At 51.8% G+C, this 17,210-nt stretch overlaps 1 protein-coding gene across 1 annotated transcript in view; it reads right to left on the bottom strand.

Moving 5' to 3' along the window:
* Nucleotides 1-16,930, bottom strand: part of SORCS2 (sortilin related VPS10 domain containing receptor 2) — a 554,389-nt gene extending 537,459 nt beyond the window's left edge. The window contains exons 1-2 of the mRNA XM_081229160.1: nucleotides 16,645-16,930; nucleotides 13,649-13,839 (exon numbers count right to left, since the gene is read on the bottom strand). The gene's annotated coding sequence lies outside the window, so the exon portion shown is untranslated. The remainder of the gene's footprint in view (nucleotides 1-13,648; nucleotides 13,840-16,644) is intronic.
* Nucleotides 16,931-17,210: the final 280 nt, after the last annotated feature.

The following is a 17,210-nucleotide window of genomic DNA, read 5'->3' as shown; positions in this document are numbered from 1 at the left end:
TGCACCGCTTCTGCAGTTTTTAGATGAAACCCGGGTGGGAAGGGACAGGGTAGCTGAACGCGACACCAGGTTCCTTGTCGTGAGAAGGGCCTGGAAGAAACACGTCCTGACTCCGTTTTGTCCTGTGCTTGCAGAAGACCCAGGCCAGGAGCAGGGAGCTGGGTTCTCGACCGCAGTGGGAACTTGACCAGGCCCCTGCTCTCCGGGCCAGGGCTCACTGGCAGATCGCAATCCCGGGAGCTGAGCAAGATCATTTCCTGCTGCCCATCAGAAGCTGCTCCCACAGTTGCCCTCTCCCCTGGCCACCTGCGTCCAGCCTCAGAAAGGCCTGTGGTTGCCCACCTGCCTGCAGGCCATCAGCCACCATGAGGACAGCAGCGGGTGGGGAGACACTGGCCTGGCCAAGCTCACCCATGCTGAGCTCGGAGCATCCGGCTCTTGGCTTCTCACTTCTGACCCTGCCCAGGCGGTTCCCTCTGGGTCCAGAGCAACCTGCCCCACCTCCTGCCCTTTCTTGCCTGGTGGGTCACCCTCACCTGCTGCCGTGCACGGACCAGCCCTCCAGCCTTCATGCGTCTGGCTCATCATCCAGGTACTTGTCAGCCAGGCCCGTGGGTCTGGAGGCCACGCTGGTGTAAGGGTGTCGACGCACCTCCTTATCCCTGGGGTTCAGATGTGGTTACTGAAGCAGGGAAGGGCCTGCAGGTCCCGACCCCAACACATCCCTGCGAACGGTGCCCTCATTAGCCCCTGTCCAGTCACTCCCCTCTGGAGAGGGGTTAAATGGGGGCCCCAGAAAGATATGCCCACATCCTCACCCCCAGAACCTGCGATTATGGCCTTATTTGGAAATAGCAGATGTAATTCAGGCTCTTGACACGAGACCATCCTGGATTTAAAATGGGCCCTAATCCAATGACCGGTGTCCTCATATGAGAAAGGAGGGAGACTGGAAACACACAGAGGAGACCGTGTGGGGACAGAGGGAGAGCCAAGCCACCCCGAGGACTGCTGGAAACGGCTGGGAGCTGGGAGAGGGGCCCGGAACAGACCCTCGATCGACGTCACCAGAGAAGCCACCCTGTAACAACCTTGCTGTGAGACTCCTGGCCTCCTGGACTGTGAGAGCAAATCTCTGTTATTTTAAGGCCCTTAGTTTGTGGCAACTTGTTCCAACAGCTCTAGGACACGGACACACCCTCTGGGGCCCCGGTGAACACATGGCCACAGAAGAGGGGCTGCGGCCCCCTCTGCTCTGGGCCCTGCACCCCAGAGAAATCACAGCACATCCAGCATCCAGCATCCAGCGGGTCTCACTTTCCCAAAGCTGATGCCACTGGGACAGATGACAGAACACAAAGCTCAACGGACCCTCTCTCCAAGGGGACCCGAAAATCTGTCTCAGAGGTGTCCCCACTCTGCATGGTGTGTGACAAGCCGACTTCATCTGTCGACAGCGCTGCTCAAGCCGCCTTTGGGGGAGGCCCACAGAATCGCGTGGCCAAGAGCGGGGCCAGTCCCACCAGCCCCACCCCACTGGCTCCCAGCGGCTTCTCCCTGCAGCTCTTGGGCTCGTGGACATGGCCAGAACTCGGCCTGCAGGGCGGATCCGGGGCCTCGTGCCAAGACATCAATCTCCGCGGCTGCAGTTTTCCCTTGTCCTTTACTGGCTCAGAACAGTGTGAAATCGCATCTGGAGATGGACACTGTTATTTAGCAAAAGCGAATGTTCTGCAGGGTCTTTCTTGTCAGGAGAAAACACAGCTGAAGCCTCTGGGTTTGGCCAATTTCATGTTCTTTCTCCTTCCTGTCAGTCTGTCATTAGTCACTGTCTGAGTCAGCTCGGCCTGTCACGTAACAAAATACCACAGATCAAGTGGATTAAATAACAGAGATATATTTTCTCACAGTTCCGGAGGCCAGAGGTCCAAGATCAAGGTGTTGTCAGGGGCAGTTTCTGGCGAGGGCCCTCTTCCTGGGGTGCAGACGTCCATCTTCTCGCTGTGACCTCACATGGTGGAGAGGGAGTGAGCTCGGGTGCCCCTTTTTATAAGGACACTAACCCCAGAGGGTCGGGGCCCCACCCTCATGGCCTCATTTAACCTTAATCAGCTCCTTAAAGCTCCCATCTCCAAATACAATCATACTGGGGGTTGTGGCTTCAACATGTGAACTTGGGGGACACAATTCAGCCCATAGCAGGTGTCTTTATCCTCTTGGGATTTCATCTTTTGCATTTGGTCCAGTACACAGGTCTCTGCAGATGGAGACAAAGGCGGGCTCTGCTGTGGACAGAAGCCCCCTCCTCCATGGAGGCTCACCCCCCCGAGAATCCCAAATCCCCACCTGGCTGGTGAAAAAGATGCCCTCCTCGATCCAACTCAAGACAGCCATCACAGAGCCCTTTCTCAGGCCTCAACCTGGGCCGGCAAAGACTTGACCAAACACCACTGTAGTTTCCAACAGCTCAAGGCAGCCTCCCTAGGAGGACCCTAGGCCCCCTTGAAGAGCCTGCTTGGGAAGCTGAAGGCTGACAAGAACTGACTGTTTTTTCCAGCCCATACCTGAGGTGGGCGTGTGTCCCGGCCTCCATGGGAGGGGAGGACCTAACTCCACAAGCACAGTCAGCAAATCCAGATGGGCGTCACATGGACCCATGCCCCGTTCCACTCGTTGTAACTTTCAGCTCCCCAACTCCACCAAGCCCCCATCTCCCTACTCCCTCTAAGACGCTCAGTCACCTCTGCACAAATCCAAGTGAAGCTCGGGACACACTGGACTCTTCCCTACTGTGACAGTTATCACTGGTTGAAATCTGTCCTTGACACTGTGGCCAATGGCCAGCTTTGTTATCTTTGACACTGGCCACCAACCCAGCGCACATGGGGTCTCCACAGTTAAGCCTCATTCTCATGCCAAACAGCAGGTCAGAGCATGAAGAATCATCCACTCGCCTATCCCTTTAACAACCCTGCCTCCTACTGTGTGCTGGCATTCGCAGTGGACACGCTTGAACTTGAACTGCTTACACTGGCAGTCCAAGGCAGTGGGTGCTGTTAGGAGGGGGCCAGCCAGCAGGGGGCTGGGGTCCCAACGGGTGCAGAGAGCCAGGCTGAGCACGGCATGTGGCGGGTGACACATGGTGTGTGGAGGTCCCCGTGCACACACACTGCTCCTGCCATGCTGACTGGCCTCTCCCCTGACATGCCATCAGAGTTCCAAAGTTCTTCCCCCACTGGAGAAGCTGCCCTCCTCACCATAGTCAGGAATCCTGACTGGCTCCCGAAAGGTCCAGGATGCCTCCCAGGGCAGCAGCCCACACCCGTGAGCAGACTGTGACCGTGGACATGACATGAGCCTTTGCAACAGGGACACGCCATGTCCACTGCCACGCCCCATGAGGGGCTCCCATGTTTCTGGACGACAGCACCACCCAGAACTGCCTGCTTCCCTAGGCGCCAAGCTGGGGGACGTGTGTTAGGGCCAGGAGCTGGGGAGAGGGCAGGTGGAAAGCCCGGCCCCAGGCCTGCATCCCCAGCACAGCGTGTCTGGGGCTCTGCCCCCATGGCTGTGTGCCCTGGGCAGGTTACTCAGCCTCTCTGAGCCAATCCACACAGAGGAGCGAACACCTGCCCTACGAGCCAGTGTGGACACACGTGCTGGGTGACAATCAGTGCACCCGGGCCCTAGGTGGAAACTATGTTCACCTTTCAAGGGACAGGAGCTACTTCTCTGAAACCCAGTGGGCTGGCTGTGGCTCATGTGGAAGGGGTGCCCCAGGGATGATGTAAGAGTTGTCTCTCTTTCCTCACAGGCTGAATATATTAACCCACCAAGGCCACTATCACTATTGCTACTATTTTATTATAAGCTGAAACCTGAACCAGGAAAGGAAGCATCATGTGCAAAGGCCCAGAGGCAAGAGAGAGGGGCTTCACCCTCAGAACCACCGGCGCAGGACCCGGCTGGAGCAGGGGCGCATGGGTGAGTGTGCCAGACAGGCCTCCAGAGTCAGGTCAGGACAGGGCCTCACGACTGCAATGGGGTTTGAACAGACATGGCAGAGTCAGATTTCCCTGTGAGCGGACTTGCTCTTGCTAAAGTGTGAAAGACACACCGGGGTGTATGAGGCCAAGGAGGAAAGAGAAGGCTCTGAGGATTCAGGTATGAGATGGTGGGTGTCCAGGCCTGGGCAGGGCCAGAGGGAGGATGCCACAGAGACCAGAGCTATCTAAGAGGAAGAAACAGCAAGGCTGGCACGTGTCAAGGTGGGTGTGGTGCGGCTGAGGGGACTGGAAGCATAGGTACCATCTTTCATCATCCATGGCACCTGGAGCCCCAGCCTTGGCTAGACAGAGCGCTCAACTCCAATTGGCCAAGGACACTGGGAATGGGTGTTGGGAGACAGACTCCCACACCACGGAGCTCCCAAATCCTACAGGGCCCCGCCTGCACTCACGGCACAGTAATTCTCATCTCCCTGTACACAAGTGAAGATAATCAGTCTCCATCTGGGGTAGGAAAAGGGGATAAGCATTGTTACCCACATGAGAGAAGTAAAAAGACCGCTCTGAGAGACAACTATGATTAATAGCAGGGGTTTTGATTTATGAGGGGAGATTAAAGGAACCCAATCTGGATTGCTAGAGGGGGTAAGATGGGCCAGAGCTGAGGGACATGCAGCAGAGGAACATCAGCCCTGAGAAATTCCATTTCAGGGCTGATCTGTGGGGTAAGACCGGCAGAAAAGCTGACAGATGAACACGCAGTTTGAAAGTACGAAATGACTTTCCAATTTTTTTTTTTTTTTTTTTTGCTGTACGCAGGCCTCTCACTGTTGTGGCCTCTCCCATTGCAGAGCACAGGCTCCAGACGCGCAGGCCCAGCGGCCATGGCTCACGGGCCCAGCCACTCCACGGTATGTGGGATCCTCCTGGACCAGGGCACGAACCCGTGTCCCCCGCATCGGTAGGCGGACTCCCAACCACTGCGCCACCAGGGAAGCCCGACTTTCCAATATTGAGAGGGGATTTCCTGCCAGGAGTGGAGAATCGCCCCACAAGCAGCAGAGAGCAGCAGCTCCCTCTCTGGACATGCAGTTAACACAGGACTGCCCACACGTCTCTCTGGTATGGAAGCCAGGCCCTTGGTGTCCAGAAGTCACTCATCCAGGGGGCCATGCAGGACTCAGGTCCTAACAGAGGTGACAGGAGGTTCTCTGACCTGGCCCTTGAAGGGGTCTGTAGCCGTCAGGGCTCTCCAGAGACACAGAACCAGCAGAGTGAATGTGCGTGTGTGTGGAGAGAGAGAGAGAGAGAGATTTATTTTAAGGAATTGGCTCGTGTAATGGTGAGGGCTGGCAAATCCAAAATCTTCAGGGCAGGCCAACGAGCTGGAGACCCTGGGAAGAGCTGAAGGCCATCTGCTGGCAGACCTCCCTCTTCCTTGGGGACTTCAGTCCTTTTCTCACTAAAGCCTTCACCTGATTGGGCAAGGCCCACCCATGCCACAGAGTGTCGTCTGCTTTACTGCAAGTCTACTGATTTAAATGTTACTTTCATCTGAAAAATACCTTCACGGTGACACCTGGACTGGCGTTTGACCAAATATCTGGGCGCCGCAGCCCAGACAAATTAACACGGCAGGCAGACTCTAGCACATGCAGGGAGTGGCCAGTCTGGGCTCCAATGTCGGGGCAGGTCACCTGACAGCTCTCTCTCCTTGACACTGGGTTGGGGCCCCAGCTCTGCCACTTACAGATGTGTGACCTAGGGCGAATCACTGAACTCCTCCGGGCCTCAGTGTCCTCATCTGTAAATGGGGACAATCACAGTGCCGACCAACAGGGATGGCTCAAATGAGATCAACACACACAAAGCACTTAGAGCTCACCTGGCTGGAAATGAGGTACCGCTCGCTGCTCCATTACCAGGCTGCCCTGTGGCACAGTTTTTCTGTTCTTAAATCAGATCTAAACTCTTACACTTTGGGAAATAAAAACCAGCTGGAGACGTCCCTGATAACATTCTGGATATTTTGAATTTATTTTTCTTCCCACACACGTATCATATGGTATAAATAATTTTGCTTTTTTCACTTAAAATGAAACCATAAGCGTTTTCCTATATTATTAAAATCTTTCATCAGCCCCATTATTATGAAAATGATATAAAATCTTCTAGCACACAAATATATAATAACTTATTTATTATCATCTATTGTTTCCAAATTTTTACTATTGTAAATGATTTTCATAAACATCTTCTCACCTCTTTATTTCTCTGTCCAAATTCTTTTTCCTCCCTTAATTCCCCAAAGTGGAATCCCTAAACCAAAGAGGAAGGCTCTTGAGAAGCAGTGATGAATCACTTCCCAAAGACTTGTTTTAATTCAGCTGCCTAAAAGCTGGGTAGTGGCCTCCTCTGCAGCTGCTCAGACCCCACAATGTGCATTTTAGGGGCTACTCTCTGGCATTGTCTTAATCTCTTTTCTTTCTTTTCCCTTTAATGCCCACAAAGTTCTAGTTGTGAAAACTTTCAATCTCAGGCAGAGCAAGGTGGCACACACGTGGGTGGGTATTCATCATTCAGAACTCACAAATGATAGATTTTTCTTACAGTTTAAGAAAGTTCTTATAGTTTCTTAAATTCTTATAGTTTCTTACAGTTCTTACTGTCATTGCTTGAGGTCTTTTTATTATAAGGAACAAAATACTGCAGACACAGGCCTCCTTCACATCCCTGGGGCCTGTCCTCCCTCCTCTCCCAGGGCAACAATTACAGTGAAGTTGGCACATGGACAGCTAGTCTACACTTTCACTACTATGTGTCCATAGAGAAATTAGAAATTGTTTTGGGGTTTTTGAAATGTATGTAAACGATGTAAAGCGTTAATTCTGCACCTTGCTCCTCCCTAAATGTTGCATTAAAACAAACTAAAACACAAAATAAACAAAAAACGCCTCTTAAGGACCCTGGCAGGACCTATATCACCTGTGCTAATAACATCAGGTCTCACCATTTCCTCTCTTCCAGAAAACAAAGCTCATCATGAGTCCAGTAAAAAACATACAGATGTTTTTAATTTCCAGAATCACATGGTAATGAAAATGCTACATATCAGAACTTGTAGAGAACAGCTAAAGTTGTTCTTACAGGGAAATGTGTAACCTTAACAGTTTACACTGGAAAAGAATGACTGAAAACCAATGAGCTTTAAGCATCTAACTTAAGACATAAAAGTAACAGCTGAATAAACCCCAAAAAAGTAGAAGGAAGAGGATAAATAAGTGAAACAGAAAACAAAGAAAAATATGAATAACCAACGTCCATTATTTGGGAAGGCTAATGAAATACATATACTAATCTCTGGCAAGAATGATCAAGAAAAAAACACATAAACAAACAATATTTGGAATTAAATGGATACAACTATAGATATATTAGAGATTAACATACTAATAAAATAATATGATAAGAATCTTCATGACAATACATTTTAAATTTAAAATAAAATAGACAGGACTTCTCTGATGGCACAATGGTTAAGAATCCCCCTGCCAATGCAGGGAACACGGGTTCGAGTCCTGGTCTGGGAAGATACCACGCGCCACGGAGCAACTAAGCCTGTGCACCACAACTACTGAGCCTGCACTCCAGAGCCTGCGAGCCACAACTACTGAGCCCACATGCCACAACTACAGAAGCCCACGCACCTAGAGCCCGTGCACTGCTACTAAGAGTAGCCCCCACTCGCCACAACTAGAGAAAGCCCACACGCAGCAACAAAGACCCAGTGCAGCCAAAAATTAATTAATTAATTAATTAATTAAAATAAATAAAATAAAATAGACAAATTCCTAACAAGAACTATGACAACTGAACTTACTGAGGAAAAAAATTAAAATTTGAAGAGCCCCATGATTTAAAGTAGGATAACTGGGGCTTCCCCAGTGGCACAGTGGTTAAAAATCCGCCTACCAATACAGCAGACATGGATTCAAGCCCTGGTCCAGGAAGATCCCACATGCCGCGGAGCAACTAAGCCCCTGAGCCACAACTACTGAGCCTGTGCTCTAGAGCCCGCGAGCCACAACTACTAAGCCTGCATGCCTAGAGCCCGTGCTCCACAACAAGAGAAGCCACTGCAATGAGAAGCCCACACACCGCAATGAAGAGTAGCCCCCGCTCGCCACAACTAAAGAAAGCCCAAACACAACAATGAAGACCCAACACAGCCAAAAATAAAATAAATAAATTTTTTTTTTTCGGTACGCGGGCCTCTCACTGTTGTGGCCTCTCCCGTTGCGGAGCACAGGCTCCGGACGTGCAGGCTCAGTGGCCGTGGCTCATGGGCCCAGCCGCTCTGCGGCATGTGGACCTTCCCGGACCGGGGCACGAACCCGTGTCCCCTGCATCGGCAGGCGGACTCTCAACCACTGTGCCACCAAGGAAGCCCCTAAAATTTTTTTAAAATAGGATAACTGAATCAATAGTTTCTTATAAAGAAAGCACCAAGCTTGAATGGTACCAAACTTTCAAGGAACAGATCATTCCAGTCTTATCCAAACTCTCCCATTCTGTGAGACTGGTATAACAATGGATGCCAAAACCAGAGACAAAATGCATGAGAAAGAAAAATTTAGCTTATTTCATTCATAAACAAAGATGGAAAAATCCTAAACAAAACATCAGCGAGCAGAATCCAGCCTTATACACAAAATAAAGGTAAAAGTGAAATGTGAATACACCATGACCAAGATGGGTTTATCCTGGTAATGCAAAGATGATGTAACATTAGAAATTCTGAAGTGTGGTTCACCATATGATCAGATTAAAGGGAAACATGATCATCTCAATAATGCATAAAAAGATTTTGATAAAACCCAACCACCATGATGTTAAATAAAACAAAAAAACATTTAGTAAATGAGAAACGGAAAGACATTTTCTTAACTTGAGAAGTATATCTACCAAAACCTAAAACAAATGTAATCTTTCCTGGGAGAAAACTTTAGAAGTGCATTCTCACTGCTTCTATTTAACACTGTACTAGAGATCCCAGCTACTCCAGTAAGGCAAGGAGAATAAATACAAGAGTAAGAAAGTAATAACGACTCTCATTCACAAACAACATATCTACATAAAGAACACAAAAGAGGCCTACCATCAAATCATTAGAAGTGCTAAGAGAATCCAGAAAGCTTTTTGGACGTAAGCTTTACAGAGAAGACTCAATTCCATTTCTATACACCAACAACAAACAGAAAATGTAATTTAAAAAATATACCATGTAGGGCTTCCCTGGTGGCGCAGTCGTTGAGAGTCCGCCTGCCGATGCAGGGGATGCGGGTTCGTGCTCCGGTCTGGGAAGATCCCACATGCCGCGGAGCGGCTGGGCCCGTGAGCCATGGCCGCTGAGCCTGCGCATCCGGAGCCTGTGCTCTGCAACGGGAGAGGCCACAACAGTGAGAGGCCCATGTACCGCAAATAAATAAATAAATAAATAAATAAATAAATAAATAAAAATAAAAATATACCATGTAGAATATCAATACAAAATATTAACTACCTAGAAATAAATCTAATAACTATGTGCCAGACTTTTATGGAAAAATACTTTTGAGATATAATGCATATACAGTTAAGTCCCCCCTTTTTGGTGTACAGTTCTGAGCCTTCATCTAACCACCAGCACAATCAGGATGGAGAGCATTTCCATCACCCCAAAAAGTTCCCTTGTGCCCCTGAAGCTGTCCTCTTGGGCCCAGTGTCCTGTGTACCCAGTGGAGTGTGTATGGTACTTAGGACAACACCATCCAATACCAAGGGGCTGAGCTAGGGAAGGCTGAGTGGTAACAAAGAACAGGATAGACAGGAATGTTCCATTACTGTGACCCTACTGGACAAAAACTAACAGGTTCTTAGGCACAAAGCAGTTGGATGTTTTTGTTCAGTGGGACAACAGCTTTCCCCACACCCATAGGTTTCTCCAACCTCTAGCCCTGAAGCCCAGAGAGGTTAAGTCATGAACCCAGAGTCACAAAGCACCTGGGTGGCAGAAGTCCCAAACTCTCTGCCCCTCCACGGCCGCAGACACCTTGCTGTCCCCCGCACAATCACAACCTCCCCACCATGAACTCTTCTTCCTGGCCTTTCTCTTCAGCCCAGAGGCCCAAGGCATAACAAGAGGAGGCAAGTGCAAACACCACGAGCTTCACACTGACTTTTTTTTTTTTTTTTTTTTTGCGGTATGCGGGCCTCTCACCGCTGTGACCCCCCCCGCTGCGGAGCACAGGCTCCGGACGCGCAGGCTCAGCGGCCATGGCTCACGGGCCCAGCCGCTCCGCGGCACATGGGACCCTCCCAGACCGGGGCCCGAACCCGCATCCCCTGCATCGGCAGGCGGACTCTCAACCACTGCGCCACCAGGGAGGCCCCACACTGACTTCTAAATGGTTTGCTGAAACAAGGCCTCTAAAGGCAGGTTTAAATTCTACCAGATGAGGTCAGGAGGGTGGCGACTTCTCAGTGGCTGCAGGGAGCGGGGTGGGAGGGACTCGGCTGCCTCTGGGCCTCGGCGCCAGGTCCACCACCAAAGCCCTTACGTCCCCAACAGAAGGGGTACCTGGCTTCCCGGCCCACCCCACCTGGAGATCAGGTGGGCCTCAGAGGAGTGGAGGACTCCATGCCCCATGCTCCTCCGGGGCTCAGCACCAAGTCTTTGGCAGTGGGCCTGCCCTTCCCACTGCCCTGGTCCCGGAAGAGCCCCCAGAGGGCAGGAGCCAACTCCATTCAGGCCGTGTGCCCAGCTCTCAGCACAGTAACCACAGGGCATGTCTGCAGGTGAGTGGGTGGCGGGTGGAGACAGGGCACCCTCAGGCCTCCCCACGTAGACCTTCCCCTCTCCCCTCCAGGATGGCCGCCCCTCCACGCATCGGCCTGCCAGGTTCCCACCTGGGTTCAGACTCCTCAGTGTTCCCCGGCGATCCCGTGGCCCATGGTGATGGACGGACTAGACCATGAACACCTCCAAGGCAGGACACAGCTGGGCTCCAACCCTGTCTTCCCCACTTATTTGCTGTGTGACCTTAAGCAAGTCACTTAACGCCCCTGTGCCTATTCCTCATTTGTAAAATGAGGTTAATAAGAGCACCTAACTTACCATCTCACACCAGTCAGAATGGCCTTCATTAAAAAGTCTACAAATAACAAATGCTGGAGAGGGTGTGGAGAAAAGGGAACCCTCCTACACTGTTGGTGGGAATATAAGTTGGTGCAGCCACTATGGAGAACAGTATGGAGGTTCCTCAGAAAACTAAAAATAGAACTACCATATGATCCAGCAATCCCACTCCTGGGCATATATCCAGACAAAACTATAATTCAAAAAGATACATGCACCGTTACGCTCATAGCAGCACTATTCACAATAGCCAAGACATGGAAACAACCTAAATGTCCATCTACAGATGAATGGGTAAAGAAGATGTGGTACATATATACAATGAAGTACTACTCAGCCATAAAAAAGAATGAAATAATGCATTTGCAGCAACATGGATGCAGCTAGAGATGATCATACTAAGTGAAGTAAATTAGAAGGAGAAAGACAAATAGCATATGATATCACTTATATGTGGAACCTAAAATATGACACAAATGAACATATTTACGAAACAGAAACAGACTCACAGACACAGAGGACAGACTTGTGGTTGCCGAGGGGGGGGTGGGGGAGGGATGGAGTGGGAGTTTGGGATGAGCAGCTGCAAACTATTACACAGAGAACGGATAAACAACAAGGTCCTACTGTATAGCACAAGGAACTATATTCAATATCCTGGGATAAACCCTACTGGAAAAGAATAATAACAATAGCACCTAACTTGCATGCATTTTACTTTAGCAAATTAAATGAGCGAATACATATAAAACGTTTTTGACATTTATCATCTGTGTCCCCAGTGCCCAGGTCTCAGAAACACTTGTTGACTGACTCACTTACTGGGCAAACAACTTTGCCCCAGTCACCTCGCCACGGCCTCTTTCTGGTAATAATGCTGCAGGTGCCCAGCAGTGATGTGGAGGCCACAGAGTATAGACTCTGGAGCCAGGCTGCCAGGTTCCAATCCCAGTCCCACCAACTTCTCGCTGTGTGACACCAGGTGGCCCCTCAACCTCTCTGTTTCTGGGCTGTAAATGGAGGTGGTCATGTTTGTGCCCTGAAGAACAGCCGGGAGACGGCACAGAGGATGCGTAAAAGGTGCACGGTGAGCCTCAAGAAGTCACTGTCGTTAGGACCATTAGTAAGGATACCTTTCCTTGCCCTCTGCCCCTCCTCCTCCCTGGAAAGGCTGGGAAAGGGAGGCGGGGAAGCGAGGACAGGAGAGTGATGAGGCCGTGATCACCCCGTCAGAAGGGGCTGATAAATGAAGCCGAATCCAGAAAGGATTTCGCAAGCCCCTCAAGTTGGCCGTAAATAAGGTGCTGGAGCCCAGGAAGGGGCTGCCTCGGCAGAGATAAATAGAGACAGACGGCCCGCCATCCGCCGCCAGCAACCCCACCGGAGGCCCCAGCTCCGGGGCTGGCGTGTCAGTGGGCTTCAGGAGGCTCAGCAATTACCCCCCTTTCAGTGGGTGCCCCCTGAAGATGGGGGGCAGGGACAAGCCAGGCTGGAGGGGACAAGCAGAGAGACTCGGCAAACAGTGGAGGGGCCTGCAGCCCCCGAACATCCCCCAAGTCCCAGCCCGGGGCCAGGCTCTGCGCTTAGCAGCAGACACGGTGGAGATGAATATGGCCCAGCCCCGTCCCCAGGGAGCCCACAGCCTGTGAGAGCCCAGCCCTGGAGCGGCTGATCCAGGGCCGGGACGCTGCCTGGAAGGAGAGCCCCTGACAGATCTCAGGCAGACCGGGTGGAGGAGCAGGTGCTGAGCATGGGGAAGGGGCCTTGGCGGGGTCCCTGGTCCTGTCCAGAGGGGGAGGTGGGGCAGGCGGACAGGCCCAGGTCATGCCCACACTGCCCTAGGGCCTCACACATTCGCTGACCTGACCCTACATCACCCTGGGGGCTGCTCTTATCCCCATGTACAGATGAGGAGACTGAGGCACAGAGAGGCTAAGAAACTTGCCCAAGGCCGCTTGGCTAATAGCTGACTGAGCCAGGATGTGACCCCACCCCCAACCCCCCAGGTGCCTTAATGCCTCTCGGGCAATAGGGAGCCACCGAAGGTTACTGAGTGAGGGAGGGGCCTGGCTGCCCTACAAGGGGCTGGGGGGAGGGGGAACAGAGGATGAGGCTGGAGGTGGAGGCCTGAGCACAATCCAGTCCGTGGCAGCGAGGAGCAGCACTGGGGCCACGTCAGAGTTTGGCAGTGATGGCAGCAGATCTGCCAACCCTGAGGGAGGGAGTGGCAGGTCTGCAAGCCTCCTCTGATTGGCATTTCCCACCCCTTCCTCACGAGGTCAAGGACAGGTGACGCACAAGTCCACTTCCCAGCTCTGCTGCCAGGCCCAGCTGGTGCCCACTTCCTCTCTCTTCCCAGAACCCACATCCCCGGTCCAAGGCCGGGGCCTTCTGGCTGCTCTGAAACACAGCGATATTGATGATGTGGCGTGGGACACCCCATTTTCAAAAGTCCCCACTTTACCTTTGCTGGGGGAGGCTGGCCCCAGTCTTTGCTGTTCTGCCTTGTTGTTCACCTGCAGCTGAACTATCCAAAAAAGAGAGAAGTTGTTTCCCTCCATCGGGTCTGCGATGGGGGCAGGGAGGACAGGTGGGTGGCGTCCTCCCAGCGAAGTCTACGCAGCCCCGCCCTGCCTGGCACAGACACAGCTGGGTCTGCAAGAGTAACAAAACATGAAATTCAGATTAATGTTCTGTTTAGTCAGGATGTGACTTCCAAATCAGGCCCCGAGTCCATTCAGATTGACTGTAAGCCATTTCCCAGAGCCCATCAATCAGCGCCTGGTCCCCACACGGCCCACCAGCCCCTTTGGCATCCAAGGAAGCGGCTTCCACAGAGAAGCCCAGCGCACCGAGACAGGCGGGCGGGGGGCTTTGTGCCAAGACAGGCTGGTTGACACGTCCCAGGCCCTGCCTTCCAAGGTCAGGGTTCCCCCACCACCCCGACCCGGGCTTCCACACCAGCCTTCCCCCATAACCTCCGGTTGATGTGGGCTCTTCCAGCTTTACTGAGGTACAACTGACAAATGTGTAAGATATTTAACGTGTATGTCATGGTGATTTGATATACGGATACACGGTGGGAAGATTCCGCCCATCTAGTTAATTAACACAGCCGTCACATCACACATTTATCATTTTTGCCTTTCTTTCTTTTTTTTTTCTTTCTTTTTTTTTTTTTTGCTGAGAACATTTAAGTTCTACTCTTTTAGCAAAGTTCAGTTATACAATACAATGTTATCAACCACAGTTACCATGTTTTATGTTAGATCCTCACCCCTTCTTCGTCCTACAGCTGAAAGTTTGTAACCTCTCACTACCTCTCCCTCTTCCCCTATTCCCCCACCCCCCCAAGCCCTATTGCCCTGGCAACAACTTTTCTACTCTCCGTTTCTAGGAATTTGACTTTTTTTTAAGATTCTGCATATAAGTGATACCAGGCAGTATTTGTCTTTCTCTGTCTGACTTATCTCACTTAGCATGGTGCCCTCAAGGTCCAGCCATGTTGTCACAAATGGCAGGATGTCCTTTCCCGTGGCTGGATGATATTTTGGTTGTTTTTTTCCCATTAATTTTGCTGCACTTTGCCATCTGCTACCATTGGTCCACATGAGAGCCAAGAGAAGATGCAGTCACTGGCCCCTGCGATGCATTCACCTTTCCATGTGGCCCCTCCGGGCCTGGCACTGGCCAGCTGAAGGCTGTCCCTGCGCTGGGACACCAAAGACACTGTGACCTGACGGTGTGCCCTGTTCCTGGAACCTCCTATCTCACGTTCACCTTTGGCAGGTGCTCGACTCTTCTGACAGCCATTTCCGCACCTGAGAAATGGGGCAACACCACCTCCTGCAGAGACCTGGCCGTGCCTGCATGTGATCGGCTCAGTGACGCTCAGCAAGTATTTATTCAGGCCTCCCATGTCCCAGGCCCCATCCTGGGCGGGTAGGGGGGTCAGGGGTGGACACTAGAGTGAACATTTGGACCAAACTTTCTGCCCTCACGCAGCTGACGTTCCAGGCAGTGGTTCTTAACAGGGATGGGTTTCTTCCCCCAGAGGCCACTTGACAATGTTGAGATGTGTCTGGTATTCACAAACCTGGGGGTGGGGCTGCTCCTGGCCCCGGGTGGGTGGAGGACACAGATGCTGCTCAACGTCCTCTAATGGACAGGGCAGGCGCCCCACAGAGGGTGACGCAGCCCAAAACAGCAAGAGTGCTAAAGCTGAGGAGCACTGTTCTAGGGCGAGAGACAGAAAACAAGACAAACGAAGAAAACGAACAGATTGCTGGAAAGTGCTAAGAGCTAAAAAGTCAGCCCCACGCATGGAAGCAAGAGCCAGGCTCCATCTTTCCCAGCACAGCAAGAATGAGATTTCGCAGGCAGGAAGTGCCCCCAAGCCTGAGACCCAGAGGCAGGCTGCCCACCTGGCACTGAACCAGGCTGGAGATGGCCCATGGTGGCTGCTGGTGGACACGCCTGGGCCCCCAGAAGCCCCGCTGCAGCCTTTACAGCAGGCCCCGGGACCCAGAAGTGAATGGGGCCAGGCCCCTGCCCCCCGAGACCACCAGACTAGGAAACACACACACCGTGCCCAGTGCCCTGGCCACCTGTGGGCTGTGTGCTCTTCAGCAGGTGGCCTGACCTCTCTCTCAGCCTCAGTTCTCCCATATGTAAAATGGGGACAGTGGTGAGACTATTTTAGAGTCAAATGGGACCTAGTCATAGGAGTTGCTCAGTCAAGGGTCACTGGTGTCATGGTACACAGTGGGGGTGGGGGGGAGGTGCTGGAACACTGAGAGGAGGGAATGGTGAGTATGCCATCGGGACACAGAGGAGCTCAGAGAGGCTTCCCTGGGAAGGGACACCCACCTGGGGTCTCAAATGCAGAAGTTCACCAGGTAGTTAGATCATGAAGGAAAGTAAGACAAAGGGACCCACTGGGTGGGTGTCACTGGGGCGTACATGTGTGTGTTTGGGAAGAAACTGGGGGACAGGGAGGGACAGGGCAGGAGATGACACTGCAGCCCAGCACCTGCAAGGCCGTGATTGTCATACCCAGGACTTGACTTTACTTCATCCTCACCTCCTAACTGCCCCTGACAGTCTGCTCTCGACTCAGCAGCCAGAGGTTCCCTTGAAACCCAAAGTCTGACCTTTCTGTCCCATCACAGGCAGTGTGCAAGCCACTTCCTTACAAAACACCACAACCTATTGGGACTGACATGCACACACCGCTGTATTTAACTTAATATTAATTCTTTAAAAAAAAAAAAAAAAAAAGCCCATCAGGGCCAAACGCCTTGCCCCACCTCCAACCCAAGGTAACCCTGTCTGGATCCAGCTGCATCACTCCCTTGCTTTCCTTCACAGGTAAGTCGGCATCATTGCCAAAAGCTCCGTATTTTGTTTTTAGATTTGTAAGTTATGGCACTTATTGACTCTATAATCTTTTAAACGTACCTTCCCTCGCAATATCATATCGTTAATTAAGATCATCTGTTTCGTCGCACACAACTGCGGCTGTTCATTTTGCCGGCTGTGTGGCATTCCACTGGGTGACTATTCCGTAGCTGACTCGTCCAATCTCCGGGTGACATACACCGGGCTGGTTCCCAGGCTCTGCGAGGGAACAAAGAGCTGCTGAAAACACTCTGCTGCGTGGCTCCTTCTGTGCAGGTGGAACTGCTGGTCCTGAGGCACTGAAGGCCCACCTTTAGGAGCTCCTACCAAGCCTGTTTCCAAAAGGGTGGCACCAACTCGCACTCCCACCTGCTACGGACAAGCCTCCCGATTGGTCCACATGCCTGCCAATGATTGGTCGGGGCATAGGCACGTAACATCCATCTGGCCAATGAGATTGAGGAGAGGGCTGCCCCAGGGGATGCCGGGAGATTCCCTTAATTCCAGGAACGACTCAGAGGCGGGGAGCGCCTCTCCTCTTCGTCTGGACGTCCTTATGTCCGGATGTGATTCTCCAGCCACCTTGTGACCACCAGGAACGCCCAGCAGAGCAGAGAAATGGAAAG

The sequence above is a fragment of the Mesoplodon bidens genome (genome assembly GCF_964165515.1).
Source record: "Mesoplodon bidens genome assembly, chromosome: 1".
In the NCBI taxonomy this organism is placed as follows: Eukaryota; Metazoa; Chordata; class Mammalia; order Artiodactyla; family Ziphiidae; genus Mesoplodon; species Mesoplodon bidens.
Note: the sequence above shows the minus strand (reverse complement) of the source record. Positions and strands in the feature narration are given on the sequence as shown.